Source organism: Gossypium hirsutum, chromosome D11, assembly GCF_007990345.1.
Source record: "Gossypium hirsutum isolate 1008001.06 chromosome D11, Gossypium_hirsutum_v2.1, whole genome shotgun sequence".
Classification (NCBI taxonomy): domain Eukaryota; kingdom Viridiplantae; phylum Streptophyta; class Magnoliopsida; order Malvales; family Malvaceae; genus Gossypium; species Gossypium hirsutum.
The window spans coordinates 29,097,478-29,119,982 of record NC_053447.1 but is presented as its reverse complement, the minus strand read 5'-3'; the positions used below and the strand labels follow the sequence as shown (position 1 = coordinate 29,119,982).

Genomic DNA, 22,505 nt, shown 5'->3' with positions numbered 1-22,505 from the left:
AGGTCCCTCTAGTTCTATTTAGTGCCCTAAGAAACGAATTAGATTTGATGGGCTTTAGTAGACTAAAGGTCCAGCTACATCGACTAACATTTAGAACTATAGCGACTGTGAGAGATGTCATCCGGGAAAGTGTTGGAGGAAGTCAGGGGCGTATCTTTAGTATGGATTGATGGAGCACCGTGTTCGAAACTATCCCCAACGATTTGATCAGGTGCAAGCTTCTGCACAGGCTCCGACTCCAGGTCTCATTCAGCTGCCAAGAGTAGCTCAACAACCACCTAGAGGTCGTGGTATTGTCAAAGATGATAACAGTTTTGGTTGAGGTCAGAGAGCATCGAGCAGAGGTGTGGGTTAGACTGAGGCAAGACAGCCTGCCCTTGTGTATGCAGCGAGGCACCGTGAGTACAAGGACATTGTCGATGTTATAGCGGGTAAATTTCTTATCCATTCTATTCTATATTTTACTCTGATAGATATTGGTTCTACTAACTCGTATATAGCTAGCAATGTTTCTGTGAATTTGGCTATATCTGCTGAGAGTACTGCTAGGGAGATTTCTGTGATTAATCTCTTAGGTCAGTCGGTTCAAGTTGATAAAGTGTATAGACAAGTTTCGTTAGAAATTTTGGGTGTGGTGTTCTTGACTAATCTAATGGAATTTTTGTTTAGAGAGTTTGATTTGATTCTAGGAATGGATTGGCTCGTAAAACATCGATTCAGTCTAAATTGTGCCTCTAAGAGGGTTACTCTAATATCTGATGAGAATATCGAGATCGTTATGATCGATGAGCGTTGAGATTATCTCTTTAATGTAATATCCACTTTTGTAGTTGAAAAGTTAGTTCAAAAAGGTTACAAAGCGTACCTGGACTTTGTGTCTGATTCTGATTCTGTAAAGCTCTCTATTAAAGACATTCGTACTGTAAGAAACTTTCTAGATGTGTTCCTCGAAGACTTGTCAGAGATACCCTCGGACAGGGAGGTCGAGTTCGGTATTATGTTATCAGATACTACTCCTGTGTCCATTGCTCCCTATTGGATGGCACTGAATAAGCTTTTGGAGTTAAATGCTCAACTTTAGAAACTTCTCAATTAAGGGTTCATCTGACCGAGTGTGGCTTCGTAGGGAGCATCGGTTTTGTTTGTCAAGAAAAAGGATGACACGGTGAGAATGTGTGTGGATTATCGTCAGTTGAATAAGTTGACGATAAATAACAAGTATCTGCTTTTGAGGATCGACGATCTGTTCGACCAGTTCCATGGTGTATCTATATTCTCCAAAATCGATCTCCGTTTTGAGTACCATCTGCTTAAGGATAAGGAGATTGATGTGTATAAGACTACTTTCAGTACTCGTTATGAGCATTACGAGTTCTTGGTCATAACCTTTGGTTTAACGAATGTTCTGACTACGTTTATTGATATGATGAACTGAGTATTTCAGTCCTATTTGGATCAGTTTGTCGTAGTATTCATCGATGATATTTTGATTTATTTCAAGACTGAGAATGAACACGATGAACATCTTCACACAGTTCTACAGATACTCTGCGAGAAATAGTTGTACGCTTAGTTTAGCAAGTGTGAGTTTTGGTTGCAAGAGGTTGTTTTTCTGGGCCATGTTGTGTCTGCTGAGGGGACCTGAGTTGATCCTAAGAAATTTAAAGCTGTGGTCGAGTGGAAACAGTCGAAGAATATGTCTGAGATATGGAGATTCCTTCATTTAGTAGGTTATTACTAAAGGTTTGTCAAGGGGTTCCCGTTTATTGCAACTCCTTTAACCAAGCTATTGTGTAAAAACACATTTTGTGTGGTTTGGTAAGCAACAAGCGAGCTTTGAAAAGCTCAAGTTCGTTCTGACTCAGGCACTTGTTCTGGTACAGCCTGAATTTGGTAGAGACTTTGTCGTGTACAGGGATACTTCACACGTTGGATTGGGCTATGTTTTAATGCAGAATGGTAAGGTTATGGCTTATGCTCTCGACAGCTTAAGTCACACGAGGGCAACTATCCCACACTCGACCTTGAGTTGGCTGCAGTTGTTTTTGCTTTGAAATCTAGAGGCACTATCTGTATGGTGACAGGTGTATCATCTACATCGACCATAAGAGTTTCAAGTATTTGCTAACTCAGAAGGAGTTGAACCTTAGGCAATGTAGATGGGTCAAGTTGCTTAAGGACTATGACTGTACGAGAAAGTATAATCCTGGTAAGGTCAATGTTGTGCCTGATGCTCTTAGCCGTAGCGCGATTACTAATCTGAGATCAATTTTTTCCTGTTTAAGTTTGTTTGACGATGATAGTCTTCTGACTGAGTTATAGGTTAAGCCGACCTAGGTTGATCAGATTCGAGCTAAACAGTTGAGTGATGAGTTTCTAGTTTCTCGTTTTTGTCAAGTCAAGGATGGTGGGACCTTCGATTTTGGATTAAACAACGAAAGAGTTTTGTGTTTCAAGGGTCAAATTTATGTGCCTAAAGATGTGGAGTTGAGGCAATCGATTTTGCGGGAAGTGCATAGTAGCCCTTATGCTATGCACCCCAGTGGGAATAAGATGTATAAAGATCTCCATGAGTTTTATTGGTGGCCCAGTTAAAATGGGAGGTAAATGCTCTTGTTTCTTATTGTTTGACATGTTAGAAGGTTAAGGCTGAGCACCCTACCTTCAGGTCTGCTACAACCGGTTAAAATTCCCCTTTGGAAGTGAGAGCGTGTGACTATGGACTTCGTTAGTGGACTGCCTTTGACACCCACTAAGAAAGATTTAGTTTGGGTCATTATGGATCGATTGACTAAGTCTACTCACTTTCTCCCAATCTAGACTGATTATTCACTTCAGAAATCAGCTAAGTTGCATGTCTTTGAAATCATAAGATTGCACGGAGTTCCAGTTTCGATGATTTTTAATAGTGATCCACGTTTTACTTCTCAATTCTAGAAGAAGCTTCACGAGGCTTTAGGTACCCGATTGAATTTTAGTATTGCATACCATCCTCAGACCAATGGATTGTTTGATCGAGTTATTCAGATTCTAGAAGATATGTTGTAAAGTTGTGTAATCGATTTTCGGGGTAGTTGGGAGGAGTATCTACTGCTGGTTGAGTTTGCGTATAATAACAACTTTCAGACTAGTATTCAGATTGCACATTACGAGGCTTTGTATGGTCATAAGTGTCGTACCCTCTATGTTGGACTGAGTTAGGTGAACATTAGGTTCTGGGTCCCGAACTAGTATTTGAAATTAAAAATACGGTTAGATTGATTCGAGACTATCTCAAGGCAGCTTTCGATTGACCAAAATTGTATGCAGATTTAAAAAGACGAGATATTGAGTATTCTGTGGGGGATTAGGTATTTCTGAAAGTTTCTCTCTGAAAAAGGTTCTTCGGTTCGGACATAAGGGTAAGTTGAGCTCGAGGTTCATTGGACATTACCGTATTCTAAAACGTGTCAGGCTTGTTGAGACAGTATCAGTTTGATCCATCTCACATTATTCTTATGGAGGAGATTGAGGTGCGATCGAATCTGACTTTTGAGGAGGAACTTGTTCAGATTTTGGATCGAGACATCAATGTCTTGAGGAAGAAATTCGTCCTTCTAGTTAAGGTTCTATGGAAGAATAATGTTATTGAGGAAGCCACTTGGGAACCTGAGGACTCGATTCATCAGCAATACCCTTATCTATTTGAATCAGGTAAATTTCGAGGCCGAAATTTCTTTTAGTAGAGAGAGTTGTAAAGCCCAAAAAATTTGAGTGTTGCTTCTTAAATTCTGATATAATTAAAACTTTGTATCTGTGGCTAAGTGCTATGTTTGTGTGCTGGAGGTCAAGGGCTCAAACCTCACTTTTGGAAATTTAGTTATTTTGTTTGACTTGATCCTTATCTTTGAACATTTGACTTAAGTTTATTTCAGTGCTAATCTGTGTCAAGAATGAGCCTACTGGTTTGATAGTTAAGTTCCTGTATACTTCCTAATCTTGTGTTTGAGTCTCTGCGTAAGTGAAACGGGGATATGTTTTTGCTACTCTGCAGAATTATTTTATTTTAAAAAATTAAATGGTTTCCTGAACATATTTTTTTTCTTTTACATTATTTTTTGTCTTCTTTTCCTTATTTCATTTTCCCTTCTTTTCTTTTCTTTTCTTTTCTATTTTCTCAATCGTTGAAGTTTGCCATTAAATTTTTGCTGTTGTGTGCTCGGGAAAGTACGCATTTTATTGTTGTCATCTGAAAGGTTAATTGTATGAGTTTTATTGCAGAATTTCTATTAAACTTTCACTTTTGTCAATTTCTAGCTTGAATTCTCTGCTAAATGTTCGTTTGATTTTCTTTTTAGGCGTAGATATTGATAGTAACGATCTCCAACGCGTTAATTCGAGCAATTGCTGTTGACTCATCGATAAGTGTTAGTTTCGTTTGGAGGTTTTGCGTCGAAGCTTTCAACATAGTTAGTTAAATGCTAAATTGTGTGAATTTTGTCGATTAGGTTGTTTAATTGGTTATTGAATGGCCATTTTAGGTGTCGAGATGCTTTTGCATTGTTTCTACATCGAAACTATACCAGACGTGTAACGAAAATTGATTTTTTTCGATTTGCGAATGTCGGAAAACATGACTGTCAATGCCACATAGCTGTGTGGGTCACACAACTGTGTAATATACTGTTTTGGATTTAGGGTCACACGGGCCGGAGACACGGGCGTGTGTGCAGGTCGAATGGGAGATAACTTGAGCTTTGAGTCACACGGGCGTGCGCTTGACCATGTGCTAGACTGTGTAACTCAATATTTTGTGCCACATGTCGTGGGTGACATTAAGAGGGCCACACGGTGTGTGGTCCACACGAGCTAGCCACTCAGGCCGTGTGAATCCATGCCGACGTGTAAGCAAAAAATCAAGATTTTTCCCTAGGGTTGTAATCGTCATTTGAATGAAACGTAGGCTTATCGTAGGGTCCGTATGACCTGATTTAGACATTGAACTGTTATTTGACAATCTGTTATTCTAATATAAATATATACTTTTTTGTGATTTGATAAGTAAGTGTGATAGCACTACATGAGCATGATATGAAATTATATTATTATGTACTTATATATGGTATCATTAAATCTGCATCGAATCGAGATTGAGACTGAATAAAGTAGAAAGTGTGAGCAGTTTAATAATCTGCCAACTCTGGTGGTTAAGCCACAAACATTTTGTATTTAATTTATCGCATTCTGATCTAGCAGCTAGGTTGCAATTATTCTGAATCGTGACATACAACCACTACGCGGTGTATAGGGATGGATGAGTACTTGATGCCCTATATGGTGTGTCGGGATGGACTAAGATGGTATGTAGTGGATGGGGGTAAGAATCTGCATCTGTACTTGATATTCTCTGTTTCTGAGAAATGGTTGATCTATAGAAACTGAAGTTACGTCTGTATATTACTAATTACTATTGAATATAAGTTAGACACACACACACACACACACACACACACACACACACACACACACACACACACACAATGTTATAAACTCATTTGGATTGTTTTTTTGAATTTTAGGTAACCCACAGACTTAGGAGGGTTACCGTGATAGGAGTTCGGTTATCTCTTTTCCTTGTACTTAATATTTTATTTAAACTTATGCTTTTATGTGTTTAGTTTGGATTCCAACTTGTAAATTGGAGTTCTACGTTGGTTTGTTTATATAAATTATTTTGACATTTAACTTTAGACAATTAAGGTTGGATTTTTCTAATGGTTTGATGTAGCCTCCGGACTTGGTCCCAACGTCTAGGCCGGGTATAGGGTGTTACAAGCAATGTGAACCCGGCCTTGAGTAAGTGTAGCGAAAGGTAGAAGCTAGGTTTACCACCACTATAATCAGGTCCAAAGATTTTGCTCAAGTGATAAGGCCCTTTCGAGATATTGAACTCATATTTATAATGCTTGTTAGACAACCCACGACATCTCAACAACCTTTGCATCTCCAATTGGGTGGCTTGGCATAGGTAAAAAAGGCTTGCCATTAGTTCATCATTTTTCCTTTTTGGTTGCCTAATTATGACATTCTGCTCTTTCATCAGCTAGACCTACCACTGTCTCTGGCTAGGATGTTACTACATCTGCTTCTACCTTTAGCTATAGTTTTCACAAAAAGTGAATAATGAGTTATCACACTAAAAAACTGCAACAAAATATCCTAACAACAAGAATTGTGGCACAATTTTAGGAAAAACCTAAGACACAGAAGATGCAGAAAGCAAAAGCACAATTGAAGAATAAAAAGCAAAAAGGAATTTCGAAAATCACAAAAGCAAAAATAGTTTCAAGGAAGAACAAACAAGGAATGTATAGAAGTTTGTTTGAAATGTATCATTTCATCATCCATTTCAGATGCCAATAGCGACCCAACATGTCACTGCAAGCTACTACTCATCATTGTCTTTGTTCCTCAGAAATAGTTCCTAGATGATATTTATGGCAAACATTCTAGAAGGTTTTACAACGACTCTTCACTTTTCGTGGCAAGTTGGACCTGCATCCTCAATCGTCCGTTGCTACACTTCTTGTGAAAAGGAAAAGCACCGTTTGTCTCAAGGCAAAACATTTTGTAACATGTCTCTTAACTTGAGGGGGGACTATTGTTATAATCCCTCTAGTTTTGGACATGTGGCAACACAACAAACCACCCGAAAAGTACCCCTCTACTCAATGTTGACCAGCTAGTCACCAAAGGGACTACTATCTTAGAAGCCCTGGTTCCAACTAACCTTTCATTTTCCCCTGAAAGGGTCCTTGGTTAAACATCCTTGTGAGCTAGCCACTTGCCTTCTAAGGAAGGTTTCTGCTCGACACCCATTCTTTTGTTCAGAACATGACTCTTTTACTAAAAAAAACTCACTTTTACCGGTATTTATAAATGCCGGTAAAAGTAAAATAAACCGTCAGTATTAAATTTCCCGATAGCTCTTTGACTGTCGACTAAGCAAGTGCGATAAAAAGTTTCCAGTGGGTTAACCAAAAATGCCAATAAAGTGTTAACATTTGCTGACAAAAATTTTCCCAACAATTTTAACCCCTGTTATATGTAAAATACTTTTGAAAGCATTTTAAAGTGCCGGCAAAAACCATATTTACATTAAGATGACTCAATATTTAATATTTATTGAATGTTCTATACTAATAATTTTGTTTTATTCTATTTAATAGTAATTTACTTTTACTATTTAAAGTAATTAGCATAAACATAAGATTATGTTTAAATAGGTTAGATTTATTTTATAATATCCAAATCCTCAAGTTATCTAGTTGAAAGGTAAGTTACTTGCCAACTATGATAATTTAAAATTCTAATACTTTTAGCATCATAATGCATGAACACCAGCGTAAAGGTAAGCGATATACAAGGTCCGATAGGAACCACTTTACAATCTTAGGATATTGTACGAGCTTCTTGATACATTTGATGCAAGTATATCTACATTCTGGGGCGATGGCATATATAGGCTATAGCATGTGAACTAGACTATGAACAAATTGTTTGTCTTTCAAGTTGTCTATGTTGTTTTCTTTGAGTTGCATCATTATCAACGCTGGCGCCATCAAATGCTCGAGTCTCTTGGCGTCCGATCACTGCAAGAACAGGTTTCAAATAAATAAGTTCATTCGATAAACATATCATATTATAACTTTTTTTCTACCTTAGTTCCATATTTTTCACCTTGGTTGAATTTAACAGCAAACGACTGAAAGTATCCAGCTTCAGTCGTCTTCACAATGAACCGCTCCAACCTCTTACTTAACGATTTCTTGCTATGATTCTGGAAAAGAATTCTTTAGACATTACACCAATTTGCGACTCTTGTCGAAGTAAAAACGTAACCGATCCTTACCTTATGGTCATCACAATATTTAGCTAAGCAATATCTTAAGTATCTATCGACTGAAAAAGCTCCATTGGAAAATGCTGTTGTTAAAGCTACAAGTCTCATCTCTAAACCCAAAAGAAAATAGTAGAAATCCTGCGAATTTACTCATAATTAGGGGGATTAAAAAAATAATTTTGTGGTCAATTGTGATAAAAAGAAGTGAAAAATTAGCATACCACTGAATTGTTGTTGGCGCCAATTACACACTCAAGTCGACTCTATGTATCAGCTGCATCAGTATATTGACCATCTTTGAGTTGATGGCTAATCTTCTTAGCTAGACTGATTTTCCAAATGGGATTTTATTAGATAACATAAATGCATTTGCTTTTTGGCAAAAGAACGGGGGAACAAAAAACCTGTTTGATTTTTCCAGGCCATTTTTGTCTAGCCTTGAAACATCTTTAAGAAGAGGCCCCCAAGAAAATTGTAATCATCCATATTGTGGAGGGAAGAAAACTTAGATAATACCCAAATGCAAGCATTGAATTCTGCAAATTTCCCTGAGAATTTAACAAATTACATGAAGATACTGCAAAATCCTCTGGTGAGATCCAACTATCTCCTAAGGCAACTCCCACATACCGGTTCAATGAATCAAAACAAAGAATTTTGTTTGAAGACACTTTAACAAAGTGTTTAGGCCACCAAACCCCACACCCGAATACTCTGCATTACGGTTAAAAAAAATAGAATGTATCCCATCAGCAAACATTTTTTTTTTGTATCTCATAATGATGACTTAATTGGTAGCAAACTCGTCATGTTACTATCCTCGCATATGAAACCTCCCCTATATATACCTCTGATGCAATAAAAGAGGGGTCGACCCTCAAGCAATCAAGCCCCCATATCATCCTCAACTTACACGTTTGTATCCTCAATTTCCTTATTCACTTACATTCTTTAACTCTCCACTAAGACTAGATAAACCGACCTCCATCAACTACACCACATCTTTTTTCATATCTCCTCCTTTATTGATACTTAACATAAAGGAGTATATTTTCAAGTCTCATAAAATTCATCCATATTTTTTATTCTTTTCTAACTTATGAAAAATGGAAAATAGATTTTTCATATTAAATTTAAAATCACAACAGATGATACAAAATATCTATTTTCTTGGGCTACTGTTTTTCACCTTATAATCCAATCATTTGTTTTCCTTAATTTTGGCCGTCAACCCAACATTATAATCACATTTATTTTACCATAGAAAATTTGCTTCTAAAGTTTTGTAATTTTGTCTCTCAGCCTAAGTTTGTAAAAGAAAAATATTTGGCCAAATCCGATCTTCTCCTGGCTAATATGCTTTGAGTATATACATAAATATGATCCTTTTCAATCATAATGGCACTGATCAAAATCTGTTTAATTACTTTTCTTACCACTCTACTCACTAATTTATTACTGTGTTTTGGTTGTTGATTAGTAAGTTATCTTTTTCACTGGGAGAAGGCATATCACCTAACTGAGTTAAGTATTTCTTTAAGAGTTTATAATTAAAAGTACAAATCAATAATAATTAAAACTAACACTTTTCAATAACTATAATTATTAGCAGCCTAACCTACTCCAAGATTGAAACATTGGGGTTTTGTCACTGTTAAATTAACAAACACGCTCTTTAGTAACTCTTGTCTACTCCAAAATTGGAATTGCACATTTCATCCAACTTCGACCATTTTTTTTCTTTTGTTAAATTCATTCAAAAGCAAAATGCTGCTGAATATTCACGTTTCATTGGCTTCCTCTCTTTAGGGATTCTTGTCTTTGCAGTTACAATGTGTGGATTGTGTGACAAATTTATTCTCCAAAACCATCATTTCCAATGTATAAAATATAAGCAAAACAACAAGCAAATGCTTCATTTTAATACAGACAAAATGAGCTATGGAAGGAAGTATACCCTTTTCTTGGGAGGACAAGCCAGGGGTCTCCAAGTCCGAGCCCAAGGTCAACCATTATGATCAAGACTGTCCCATTGGTTTAGAGTTATATGACTTGAACCAAAAAATTATGTTTCTGATCCTAGTGGCTCGTCCAGCATTTTGGTTCATGAAAAGAAAGTTCCACCTCCTCCTCCATTATCTGTACAACTGAAGGGGAGCCCTTCCGGGAAAGGCGGCTTGAAGTGGTGGCAAGAGGACCCTTTTCTTCTGGCCTATAAAGAGTGCACCAAATCTGCGGGAAATATGAAGCACTTGTCAAGTGAAGCTAAGGAAAGCACTGGTAGCTCCAAATTATCAAGGAAGAAGAAGATAACTTTTTCCTGCAAGAAATCTTGTGATGTCAGTAATGATAATTTTGTGAGATTGTCTAATCTCCCACCTCTTCCTAAACGTAGAATTCGTGGTTTACATGAATTTGTCTAACCACTACCAAGATTGATGAAACTCTTATAGGTTGTGGTTAATTTAGGTTTAAACATGGCGATTATCAACTGTAAAAATAGTTAGTCTCAAACAGCTTATTGTATTGTTGAATATATTTACATATTAAAGAAATATCTCATGGTTTTTTTTCTTAGAATACATTGTTAGGTCCTATGCTAGCTAGGGATGTCTATGAAAATGTCAGTGAGCAACTTAAGCATTGATGAACTTGTATCAACCTTAATTGTCAACAAATTCTTAAATATTCATAAAGGGTTCTGCAATAAGAGTTTTCGATTTCATAACAAAATCTTTACTGTTTGCAATTACACATGGTATCATCACACATCCTGACAGATACACAGACAACATTGGATTTTGGTGCAATGTCTATGGGATCGATAGTGAGTGTATATCATGCTAAGTATTTTTTTATGTGAAATTAAATTCTACTAATGTGTTTAAAAATTGCAGCTCTCATGCTTTTTGCTTGTAGCTTTGTTTTTGAGTTGATTGTGTGTGAATCGGCTATTGTGATGCCATTTTCTCTTGCAAAGCAATGCGCGTTTGATGTCATTGTCTTTGTTAAGATGTTTTGGTTTGCCATTGTTACACATAATTTGCATGAAGTTACTGGTTCTATTCTATGATGCGTCCCCTTCTAGGACTCAATTTTGTTATCGGATAGAGGTGGAGCATGACCAAATTGTTGAAGTTTGATGGAGGTCAAGATCCCGTGAGCACAAATGGATGTCTAGGATCATATTAGTTTAGACATTTCAGTGTCTAGATTCATTCAGAACCTGCACACACACACACACACATATATATATTGTAAATATATGTGAATGTAGCATGACATGTTAACAGACTTATTTAGGTGACATACCATGCATCAACTTCTAATTATTAAATTGATTTTCTAGAGACTTTTTATCTTGTTTTTAAGAAAAAAAATACGAAGAAATGGTAGCTGAAAATGATAATTACGACCTAACAATAAAAGCTTAGCACTTGTGAAAAGCATGAGGTGTTCATAATGGTCAAACATCAGTAGCCACCCTCTAAACGAGTGAAAGAATGAATGGCATGCTAAAAGTCCTCAATTACCTATCGCTTTTCATGCCACTTTCAGTGATCTGCCAATTTTTTCTCACGTCAATGGCTGAGTTTTCAGACCATTACCATTTCTTTAATATACTCAGCATATCTCTCATCTTTTATTTTTTAGTTTCAGTATTGATATCTTTTTACAATTCAAATAAAATAATCATCACATAACGAAGATATATAGAAGAATTTTCTTTTTCTTTCTTAAGGTTCGTATTAGAGCAAATCCAATAATTAATCTGCTCCATAGAATCGAAGAAATTTAAGCAATTCTAAAACTTTTGTATTCAGAATCCAACAAATTCAAACACAATTTAACATATAAAATAATTTCATTAAAATTTAATTATGGTGTATAGTTATTATCTATAATTTCAAATAATAAAAAGATTTTCTAAACCTAAATTAAAATTTTTTTTATCCCACTCGGCTCCACTTTCCCTAAGGTCTTCTATATTGTGAACGCATGTCAAATGATATTGATTTATTAACAAAAAAGATAATAGGAAACTGGAACAACATTCCATCCATGACGAGAAAAGGAACATTAAAGAATAATTCAGCACCTTGCGACTACAATATTTAAGATTTTCGACCTGTCTCATTGAAGTTGGTGCCGTTATCCCTGCTTATGAATATCTAGGTATAATTCCCTATTTGACCCTCTAATTTTGTGAACAAAAATCATTTTGGTCCTCTCTTTAATTTTTTTTAATTTTTAAATTTACATTTTTTTGTCAAATCACCCAAACGGATAAAAAAATTTATATTTTTTTAAATTTATTGACATGAAATACACGTGGATGTCTAAAAAGAATAAATTTTCAAAACATTAATTAAATGTTGACATAACATCCACATGACAATTTATTTATATTTTACGTCAACAAAGTTAACAAATGTTAATTTTTTCCATCAATTTTTGAGTGATTTGACAAAAAATACAAGTCTAAGGACTAAAAGTAGCGAAAAATTAAATGAATAGCTAAAATGTTTTTTTTTGTAAAGTTGGAGGGCTAAAAAAATCATTATGCCTAATATCTATTATATATATTTGATTGAGTTAGTGTCACGAATCAACTAATTTCAATCAGTGGAATTACTTAAAAGTTTCTTTTTAATAAAGTATTGAATATTAATATAATGGTGTTTTCATCTTATATTATTTTTATATAAAATACTTAAATAAAACAACAAAAAAAATGTAATGTTTAAGGATTGAATTCATGCCTAAATAATAATTATTTTGCAAACACTTTACTACATCATGTTGAACTTTTTTTTATAGATATAATTTTAATATTATTTTTTTCTTTCACTCACATCATGAGTGTGAAGAATCAACATAAAAGAAATAAATCTCAAAATTATACATAAACTTTGATTTAATGTGTAATGTTATAAATAAACTTTGATTTTGTGTAATTTTATACATGAAGTTTTCATTTGATTCAATTTTTACAAACCACTTATACAAATATCAATGTAGAACCATTTTACATTTACATATTGCCTATAAAAATAATTATATTTATCTAATATATATTTAAATTGATATATTTATTCCTTTAAATGTGTATAGATAAATCAAAATTAAAATTCATGTATACATTTGAACTACAATAAAAATTTCATATATATAAAAATTAATGTGTATATTAAAATCAAACTTCATAAATTAAATCAAAATTAATGTGGTCTAGATTTTAAATTGATGTATAAATTTTAAAATACTTTATTTGATTCTCTAAAATACTTTTTAAAGAAAATTTCTAAAATGTAGTAATATATCGGTTAGATTTTATTTTATTTTTATCAATTTATACATAGATTAAGAGTGGGTTTGGATGGACGGTGCGTTTACTTGCAATTAGTGTAAAAACAGCGATGGTGGTGAGATTAGATATTATAGTGATACTATAGTGTGAGACAAAAAGTAAGCTAAACGCATTGCACCGCACCCCACCGCCTATCCAAGCCCACCCTAAGTATTAAATATCTATTCAAATTTAAAGTGGAGTGTATTTATATTGTATGGATAAAATTGTAAATATATGCCTTTATTACTTGGACAATTTGTATCTAATGTGTTAAAAAATAGATTTCTCAATTTTTTTTGGTAAAAAGATTAAAATTTATAGTAAAATGAACTGATCACAAATACCATCTATTGTTATCAAAATGTAGGACTTCTAAAGCCTCCCTTGGCAGATTGTCATAAATCCGTAATTTCTGCTAAGAGCCATTTTGGTTAAGCAATTAGCAACTCGGTTATTTTCTCTAGAAACATGTCTTAAACTTCAATGCTTTACATGCGACAAAATCTGATGAACCCATCTAGAGTTTGATTCCACCAATACACTATCTTAGATACATTTAATCACCTGTAAACTATCAGAATGATCACAACCTTGTTATATCCTTGTCATTAGAGAAGGCCCAAACCATCCAATATAGCCCATAATTCAGCATAAAAGACCAGCTATTTCCCCACATGCCTATTATACCCAATAATCCACTCCCTAGCTTCATTTCGCAACACTTCCCTAGCACCACCTAATCTTGAGTCCAATTTTACCGCTACATCTGTATTTAAATGGACCTAATTTCCTGACAAAGACTATCTTCATGGTGACTGATTTGAGTATCCTTATGAACTAACATGTATTGTTTTGCCCAATTGTACGAGACTTTAGCAATCTTAAAAAAGCTCCAATATACACCTTGGAAAATGAATTTTTTTTTATTTTTCCATATGTGTCATGCAAGCAAACAAAAAAAAAAACAACCAGCTAACCTCTCTTTTATTCGACATCGAACCATTCTGCAAATTAGAAACAAACCAAACTTGGAGATTGGCTGAGAAAAACGTATCATGGTGATTTACCAGAAGGACCTGTGACCAAACATCCTTTGCAGTTGAACAGCCCCTAAGCACATGTAAGATATCTTCCATAGCATAACCACAAAGAAGACAAGAGCTATCATGACCAACACCTTTTCTCACACGCTTAATATTAGTAAGTAATCGTTGTTTGAACATTAACCATAAGAAAAACCTTACCCTTTGGGGCCCTTCAAACTTCCACGCTAAATTCCACTTTATATTTCTAAGGGACCAAGATCTTTCCCGTATCATCCAATATGTACTTTTCACTAAGAAAGACCTTATTGGATTACGCATCCAAATGATCCTATCTGACCCCGCAGAAGGATGGGGAGGAGGAATACTCACAATATTTTTAATGACATCCTTTGATAGCCAAATCCGAAAAGGTCTAAATTCCACGTACTTTCATCTGTTACCATGTCGCTAAGTAAATAACCCGAAGTAATATTGGCCTAAGAAGGAATCTGCTTAACTAAAAGACCTGCTCTCGGAATCTAAAGGTCTTCCTAACAATGAATACTATTTCCATCTCCTACTGACCATGTTAAATTATCCCATAGCAGGGTCCAAACTTTAGAAAGTCCTTTCCAAAGAAAAGAGCATCTACTCCTTGCAATATTATCTGAGAGTATATCCTTCATGTTATATTTAGATTGAAAAAATAGACCCACAGGGCCTTATCCTTTGCAACTATATTATAACCAAGTTTCGGTAAAAAATGAAGTATTTTGATTTCTCAATTGCCTAAGTCTTAGGCCACCACAACAACATGGTTGGCACACTAAATCCCAGCTAACAAGAGGCATCTTCTTTCATCCATTAAAAGAAACCCAAATGAAATGTCTGACCATGCATTCAATCTCCTCACAAATTCCTTTGGAAATCATCATAGATTGCATAAAATACATAGGAATTGATAATAGCATTGCTTGTGCCAACGTAACTCTACCTGCTAGCGAAAGTTATCTAACCTCTTAACTCTGCAATTTGCCTCGAACCTTTTCCACTACAAACTTTAGAGTACTGTTAGTGACTCTTTCATCAAACAGAGGAACCCTCAAATAGTATCTCAGGTCATCCACTTTTTGGAAACCAAGCGTGTCACTGATTACCCTTCCCAAAATCCTCCCAACTTCACTTAAAAAGAAAAAAAAATCTTCCTAGCATTAATTACGTGTCCATAAAAAGTGCAAGAAGTCTTTAAAATATTTTTAAGTAGTCTGGCATGGTGGACATCTGCTTTGCTGAAAATAACCAAGTCATCCGCAAAGAAGAGATGAGATAACTAACTTAACTAAAAGCTAACAACATTAAAAGCACTTAAGACATATATTAATGACTCATACTAAATAATAATTAATAAAAGTTGTGGAATTATAAATAAAATGAGATGAACGGTTTGACCTCAAAAAGCCCAAATGCAAATGTTGCATGGGTTTTGAATGATTTCATCTTACATTTAGGCCCTTCGAGCTTAGGCCAATCTTGAGTCCTTCTTGTCAAGTCACACGATGTGACCGAAATCACATCATTCCCTCCCTCTTGAGAATGATTTCTGCTCAAATCGGGCCATTAGCTCGCGAAAATCTTTCACATTCACGATTACTTTTTGACTTCGACGCAACAACATCTCCTTAAATGATAATCAAAATTAGATTGAAAACATAAATGGATAATTGAACACCTCTCCTTGTACGAGCGTACAATTATAAGGAGAACTTTAGTTAAAACCTTCTCAAATCCTCCCTCTTTAAGAGGGTACCATGTCAAGTTGTCACTTACATATAAAAGAGACAAATCAGTGACATCATGAAATATAATCACAAGATATTTCTTTGGATCCCTTTTCAAAAATGGGATAAACAAACGAACTCCGGGATCAAAGACGAAGTGTTGTCTTACCATTTCAATATGACTCGAAAGTTTTGTTGTTGTCGGCAACATAGAAGAAACATAAAGCATTTGAAAGTCAATCACATAATCATGCAAAATAGAAATTCGATGCTCAAATCCTTTCAACAATAATACAGAATAACAACTTCTGGGATCAAAGATTTGGTTCTGACTTTGCAAGTCATCATAGTTCACATACTTTGTTTTAAAAAATAACGACAAAAAATTGAGCAAACGAAAGTGACTATCACAATTATACAAAACAAAATTATTCTGCTCGACTTTTCTCAATAATGACTTAGAAAAACATGCTCTGGGTTTAAATACATGGTTTTGTTCACTTATTTACAAATGTAAAAGAAGTTTTTCTTTCAAAAACGAATCAGACATGCTAAACAAATAAGATTTAGATATATGCATGTTCAAACTATCAAAACTATCAAACTTCTTTTGATTAGGCATGTATATCCACAAAATTTCACCATATTGATTCAAAGAATTCACATAATAATTGGAATAAAATAGATTAATCGATTTATGTGAAAATTTTTTATCACTTACATCAATCGAATTGGTTGAACAAAAGATGTCAATAGATATATCAAATTGTGGTTTAATGTCACGTAATCCAACACAATGCCTGTCATTAGAAAAATATTGCTAAACATTATTCGGGATAAACTCATCAACAATAATAGAAGAATAACAACAAACCGAAACTTTGTAAAAAGATTCTTTGAGAATAAGATCATTGGCAGCCTTATCAATAACATTCAAAGAATGTCAAGTTAGTATTGAATCCTAAATATTTCCTTACCTAGCTTACATTTCGGCTCTCATAAAGACCTTTTAACTTTCAACTTACCTTCTTCGATCAAATGGAATCGTCTCTTGGAACTGCGGCAATGTAATGAAAAAATCGACATTGGATTTTTGCAAACCTATGGCAAAGAAACATTACAAGACAAACTATTGAGTTATGGTTAGTTAAAACTAATTCACTCATCACTTTTTCTTGGACATTTTCTCGCCCATTTTCTTTTCCCACATTGGCATTCTAATAACCTACGCTTTCATTTCTTTCCTCACTCTCGATCTCGATATCATTTTCCTTTCTCTCATGCTTTTTTTCAATTTTTGTTTTCTTTTCACTTTCTCTTTTCTCAACTTTTTTTCTTTCACTTCATTTTTCTCAAATTTTCTTTTTCCATTTCATTTCTTATTCTTTCAATCTCTTGTATTTATCTTTCATTTTCTCTCATCAACAAATTTTATTTTTATTTCTTTCAAACTCTCGGATTTTTGAATCTCTTAATAATCGATCTTGATCTTTACAAAATGATGTTGAAACGTAATAATCCGAAAAATTCAACTTTCTTTGGGTACGAATAGAATTATTGTCATTTGAGGCACACTCCTCTCTTCTTGATGGCAAATCCACATATGAATACTTTGGACTATGCGAAGTAGCATTTGTAGATGTAATTTATGATCAACCAGGTTTATTACCTCGGGAAGTTTCAAACTCGTGATTCACTTTACTCCGACTATGATTCCTTAATGACTAGGAATCAAGACGTGGCTCTCTTCTAAACAAATCATTAGTTGACTACCTTCACAACATTCTTTTCATTTGATCAAGACGTTCCCTCATTTCTTGATTACTAACTATCAACCTTCGCATCTTCGCGTTACAGATTCTATTTGTAGATTCAGAACTTGCCTTCGTCCTTGTTCATTATTCACTTAATCTCCTTGTGGCATGCTTTCAACAAAATATTAAAAGTAAAATAATAAATAAGATGTATACCTCACCAATTCAAAATCTCCACGATTCCTTTTGGAAAGAAAATTTTCTCTACTTATGTTTTACTCCAAAATTTTGACTTTTACCTCTTGGATGCTCTTACCAGACTCGAGCTTTTTTCCACTCACAATTTTCTCTCATAGGTTATTAAGAGAACTAGAAGAACTTTTTCTTAGAAATTGGCTTGGCAATTCATAAATGCTTGCAATAAGAACGCACGTTAAAATGTTCACAAAAATGATTGAAAATACTCAAAATGATATCAACTTTATGAAATGAATAAAAACTGAATTTTTTTCACTCGAATTTTCTTTTAGAAATTTTTTTTGCTAACACCAAATGATGTAAAATAGGTTAAAATGGTGTTTTAGGGGTATTTCGGGTATAAGGCTAAAATGGTAATTTTCTGTTAAAAAAATTTTGGTAGTGTAAATTTTCACTGAATAGGGTAAAACAGGCTCCAAAATATGGAATGAATGAAATTTCTACATGAAGGTTCCCAAATTTTTTTCTATTCGTAAATCGTCTTTTCGTTTTCTTTTTTCTCTTTTTTCACTTCATGATTTTTTTTCAAAGGTTTTTTTAAACACAAAAAAAAGATAGATACAAGCCTAGTTTCAATTTTCTTGAGCTCTTATACCAAATGATATGATTTCTCAAACTTGAATGGTTCAGAAAATTGCTCGATTGGGTTGGATTGACTTGAAATAGTTCAACGGATGGAAATCTTGATCCGTAGTAGTAACAACTAAAGAACCTTAGCTATATTAAAGCTAAGACCCACTTAACTCACGAATCTACAAGAACCTTGGTATAAGTGAAGTCGCCACACCCCGGGATGGTGAACGAAGTGATAAGAAAATTGAATGTCACAAACATAGAAATTTCGATAAGTTCGGTATAGTTCGGTCAAGAACTAAAGAGAAAATTCTCACAAAGTAATGTTTAATTTAGAAATATTGTGTGTAACCCTACAAATGTTAAAACACTAGCATTATATAGAGCTATAAGTGACCTGTCAAATTTGACATTCAATTAGCTATTAACACAAACATTTAAATTCGATTTATAACTTATAGTGGGCAGCTAAAGAGTCATGTCTTTTCACTTGATTCATTTGTAGCTGAAAAGTCATATTTCTTCACTTGATGAAGGCTTAATGTTCCTTAAATGTGTTGTTTATTGTCCCTTCATTTTCCTTATGGCTGAATGTTATAATGCTTGGCATTCATCTCTTTTAATGGCACCATAATAAGCTTTGAGTGCATGAAATCGATCGAACTTGAAAAGTCATTCCTTGGTTAAATGAATAGTCACCTACAATAAAAATAAATAGAGATTAAACATTTGCAACTATTCATATTCTTATTCAACTAAAGCATTTAACTAAAAAACACACACACATATTTATGATAGAAATCAACATACTATAAACACACACAGGCACACATTTATTTATGAATATGTGACACAAACTAAAGACTTGACTCAATCATGCTAAAATAATCCATGCATATTGTGAAAATTGAACGTCGATAATAACAATGAATCGCAAAGAAAGAGATAAAATAAAAACACATAAAATTTTACTTGGAAACCCTTTTGGGAAAAAACCACAGGCAGATGATAAGAAAATTCACTATGTCGAATTTGAATGATATACGAAAACTATAGACTATGTCTCTTTATAGGTTTGTAAAATTATATTCTAATCAAAGTCTAACATAAGTAATGCAGTAAGGTTAAAACACCTTATTCTAATCAAATATCAAATAAAGGAAGTAAACTTCTATACGGATTCCACTTGTGCAGCCTATACCATACCGCGGGAGCTTCGGCTTTCGCCCTCGTAGATCCCCCTATCTTGCCACTTTTATTTCACTTTAACAAGAATTTCGGTCACACAACTCTAACACATATTTATATCATATGACTAAAACAACAACATCAGATGACAAACACTCCATGCGTATATAAATATGAACATATAACTCTAACTCATGCTTAAACATAATTAACATATGAGACAAATAAATATAATGCATGGCATAATTAAATGCAAACTAATTAAACTAAAAAAAACTTAATTAATGTCACATTTCACACATATTAAGCATGTAGTAAGCATCGTTTCGATGATTCACAATTACTAATCATGGAATCAGTCCACAAGAATTACCATGATTGAAAACTCTTTATTGTATACTCTTTACGAAAGTAATTCAGTCAACTGTTTTATCCAATGACCTCATCATGTGTGTGTTACCTTCATATGATATCCTCGATTTCTTTGATTTAAATCCGTTCATTCAATACAATCCTATTTTATCTCATTTTCACCATTGTGTCTTCTTAATCATTAATATGATAACTTTCAACAAATGGCAGTGATAAATTGCTTGTTTAAGAATAAATAACCCGTGGCCACGTTTCGTATTTATTAATCCACACAATGCCAATGAGAGGATATCATTAACTCTTTAATTTAGCTATGAATTCCACTGTTGCTAGTAAAGTCATGTCATACACAAGTTATGTACCCAACATACCAGCTATAGGTTTGATCACCTTTAGAGCATAAGCCTTTATTTATATCAAAGCACATAAGTTGCATATGTATGGTCAATGACTAACTCAGGATTTAGGTAAATCACACCATGAACATTGCAAGTGAATTAATTCACAAACAGATTCAAAATTAATTCATCTTGGGTTCAATCCAATGTATCATTCTACCAATAAATACATCTATGTCTCTTCTCGTGGAGTCAACTGCTCCGATAGCCAAGACTAGTCATTTCCCCAATTGGAATTGTAAACGACATAATAATCCTTCTCAGTATTTGAATCTCACTTTAATTCTTTCACGGGATTACGGACTCATTTAGATTATCTACTGAAGTAAGTTGTCTTTCTCACAATGTAAATGTTCTTTACAATGCCACTTATCTTCAATTTGAATTTTAGACAATAAATAAGATAATATTTTCTTGTCACAAAATATAAAAGACATAACTACAAAAGACACAATAGTGAAATGTAAAATTAAATTTATTTATTTATTCATCGTTTAAATAAATAGAAAACAGTTGCATGTTTACTACAATATGGGCACATTTCCCAACAAGCTCCCACTTGCCTTAGTGAAGTAAATGTGTCATGTTTCGCATTACCATATACTCGACGTGTTTGTTAAAACTCCTAGTTACAAGAGTATTAGTAAACAGATCCGCAAGGTTACTTTCAAAAGCTACTTTCATCATATCTACAATTCTTTCGACTACTAGCTCTCATATCAAGTGATACTTCTGATTAATGTGTTTCGTCCTCTTGTGACTTCTTATTTCCTTGGTATTCGCTATTGTAGCACTGTTATCACAATACAGTGTTATAGCTTTTTCCGTACTAGGAATAACTTCAAGTTCAGTTAAGAACTTTCAAAGCCATATTACTTTTTTCGTTGCCTTAGAAGCAGCCACATACTCGACCTCCATACTAGAGTCATCAATGTAAGTTTGTTTTACACTTCTCCATATTATGTCTCCACGACCTAGAACGAATACATTTCTCGACGTCGATTTTCTCGAATATTTATAGGTTTGGAAGTTTGAGTCTGTGTATCAACAAGAGTAAGGTCCTTCCTAGAATAGACAAGCATATAATCACTGGTTCTTTTAAGATACCTTAATATATGCTTTACAGCTTGCCAATGCTTGAGACCTGGATTCGTCTGATATCGAATAACCATTCCTATTGCGAAACATATATCTGGACATGTGCAAAGCATCACATACATAAGGCTTTCAACTGCCCAAGCGTATGGAACCTTACTCATATGTTTTCTTTCTTCCTTTGTATTAAGACAATAATCTAAAGAAAGATGAAAATGCAGACGGCTGAACGCATGGTTTTGCATCGGTCATTGCAAAACGTTCTAGTACCTTATCGATGTATGAATCTTGAGATAGTGCTATCATTTTATTCTTTCGATCCCTAATGATTCGAATTCCAAGAATATAACTAGCTTCACCCAAGTCTTTCATGCTAAACTGTTGAACTAACCACAATTTAACCGATGACAATTCTCCTACATCATTTCTGATAAATAGAATATCATTGACATAAAAAATGAGGAAGACCATCTTTTTGTCTTTTATACGCTTATAAACACAAGGTTCATCAACATTTTACTCAAATCTAAAAGTCTTGATTGTTTGATCAAATCTTTTATTCCATAAGCGAGACGTCTACTTAGGTTCATAAATGGATCTTAGTAGTTTGCAAACTTTTTGCGCCTTTCCTTTGACAACATAACCAGTGGGTTGAGCTATGTAAATGGTCTCATCAAAATAGATATTCAAGAATGTTGTCTTGACATCCATTTGCCATATCTCGTAATTGAGAGCAGCGAAAATGGATAAGAGTATGTGGATAGACTTGAGCATAGCTGCCGAAGAAAAGATCTTATCATAATCGATGTCTTCTTTCTGTGTGTAGCCT

General features: G+C 34.1%; 1 long non-coding RNA gene across 3 annotated transcripts; it reads right to left on the bottom strand.

Annotated features, from left to right (window-relative positions):
• Positions 1-7,304: 7,304 nt before the first annotated feature.
• Positions 7,305-10,069, bottom strand: LOC121223062 (uncharacterized). Of its 3 annotated transcripts, XR_005920407.1 has the most exons (5): positions 8,287-10,069; positions 8,104-8,209; positions 7,892-8,020; positions 7,720-7,819; positions 7,305-7,631 (listed from the first exon to the last, which is right to left on the bottom strand). It is a non-coding gene; the product is annotated as an uncharacterized lncRNA (long non-coding RNA). The 3 variants fall into 3 exon arrangements; XR_005920406.1 differs by having other exon boundaries at positions 7,700-7,819; positions 8,104-10,069; XR_005920405.1 differs by having other exon boundaries at positions 8,104-10,069.
• Between the last annotated feature and the right edge of the window lie 12,436 nt (positions 10,070-22,505).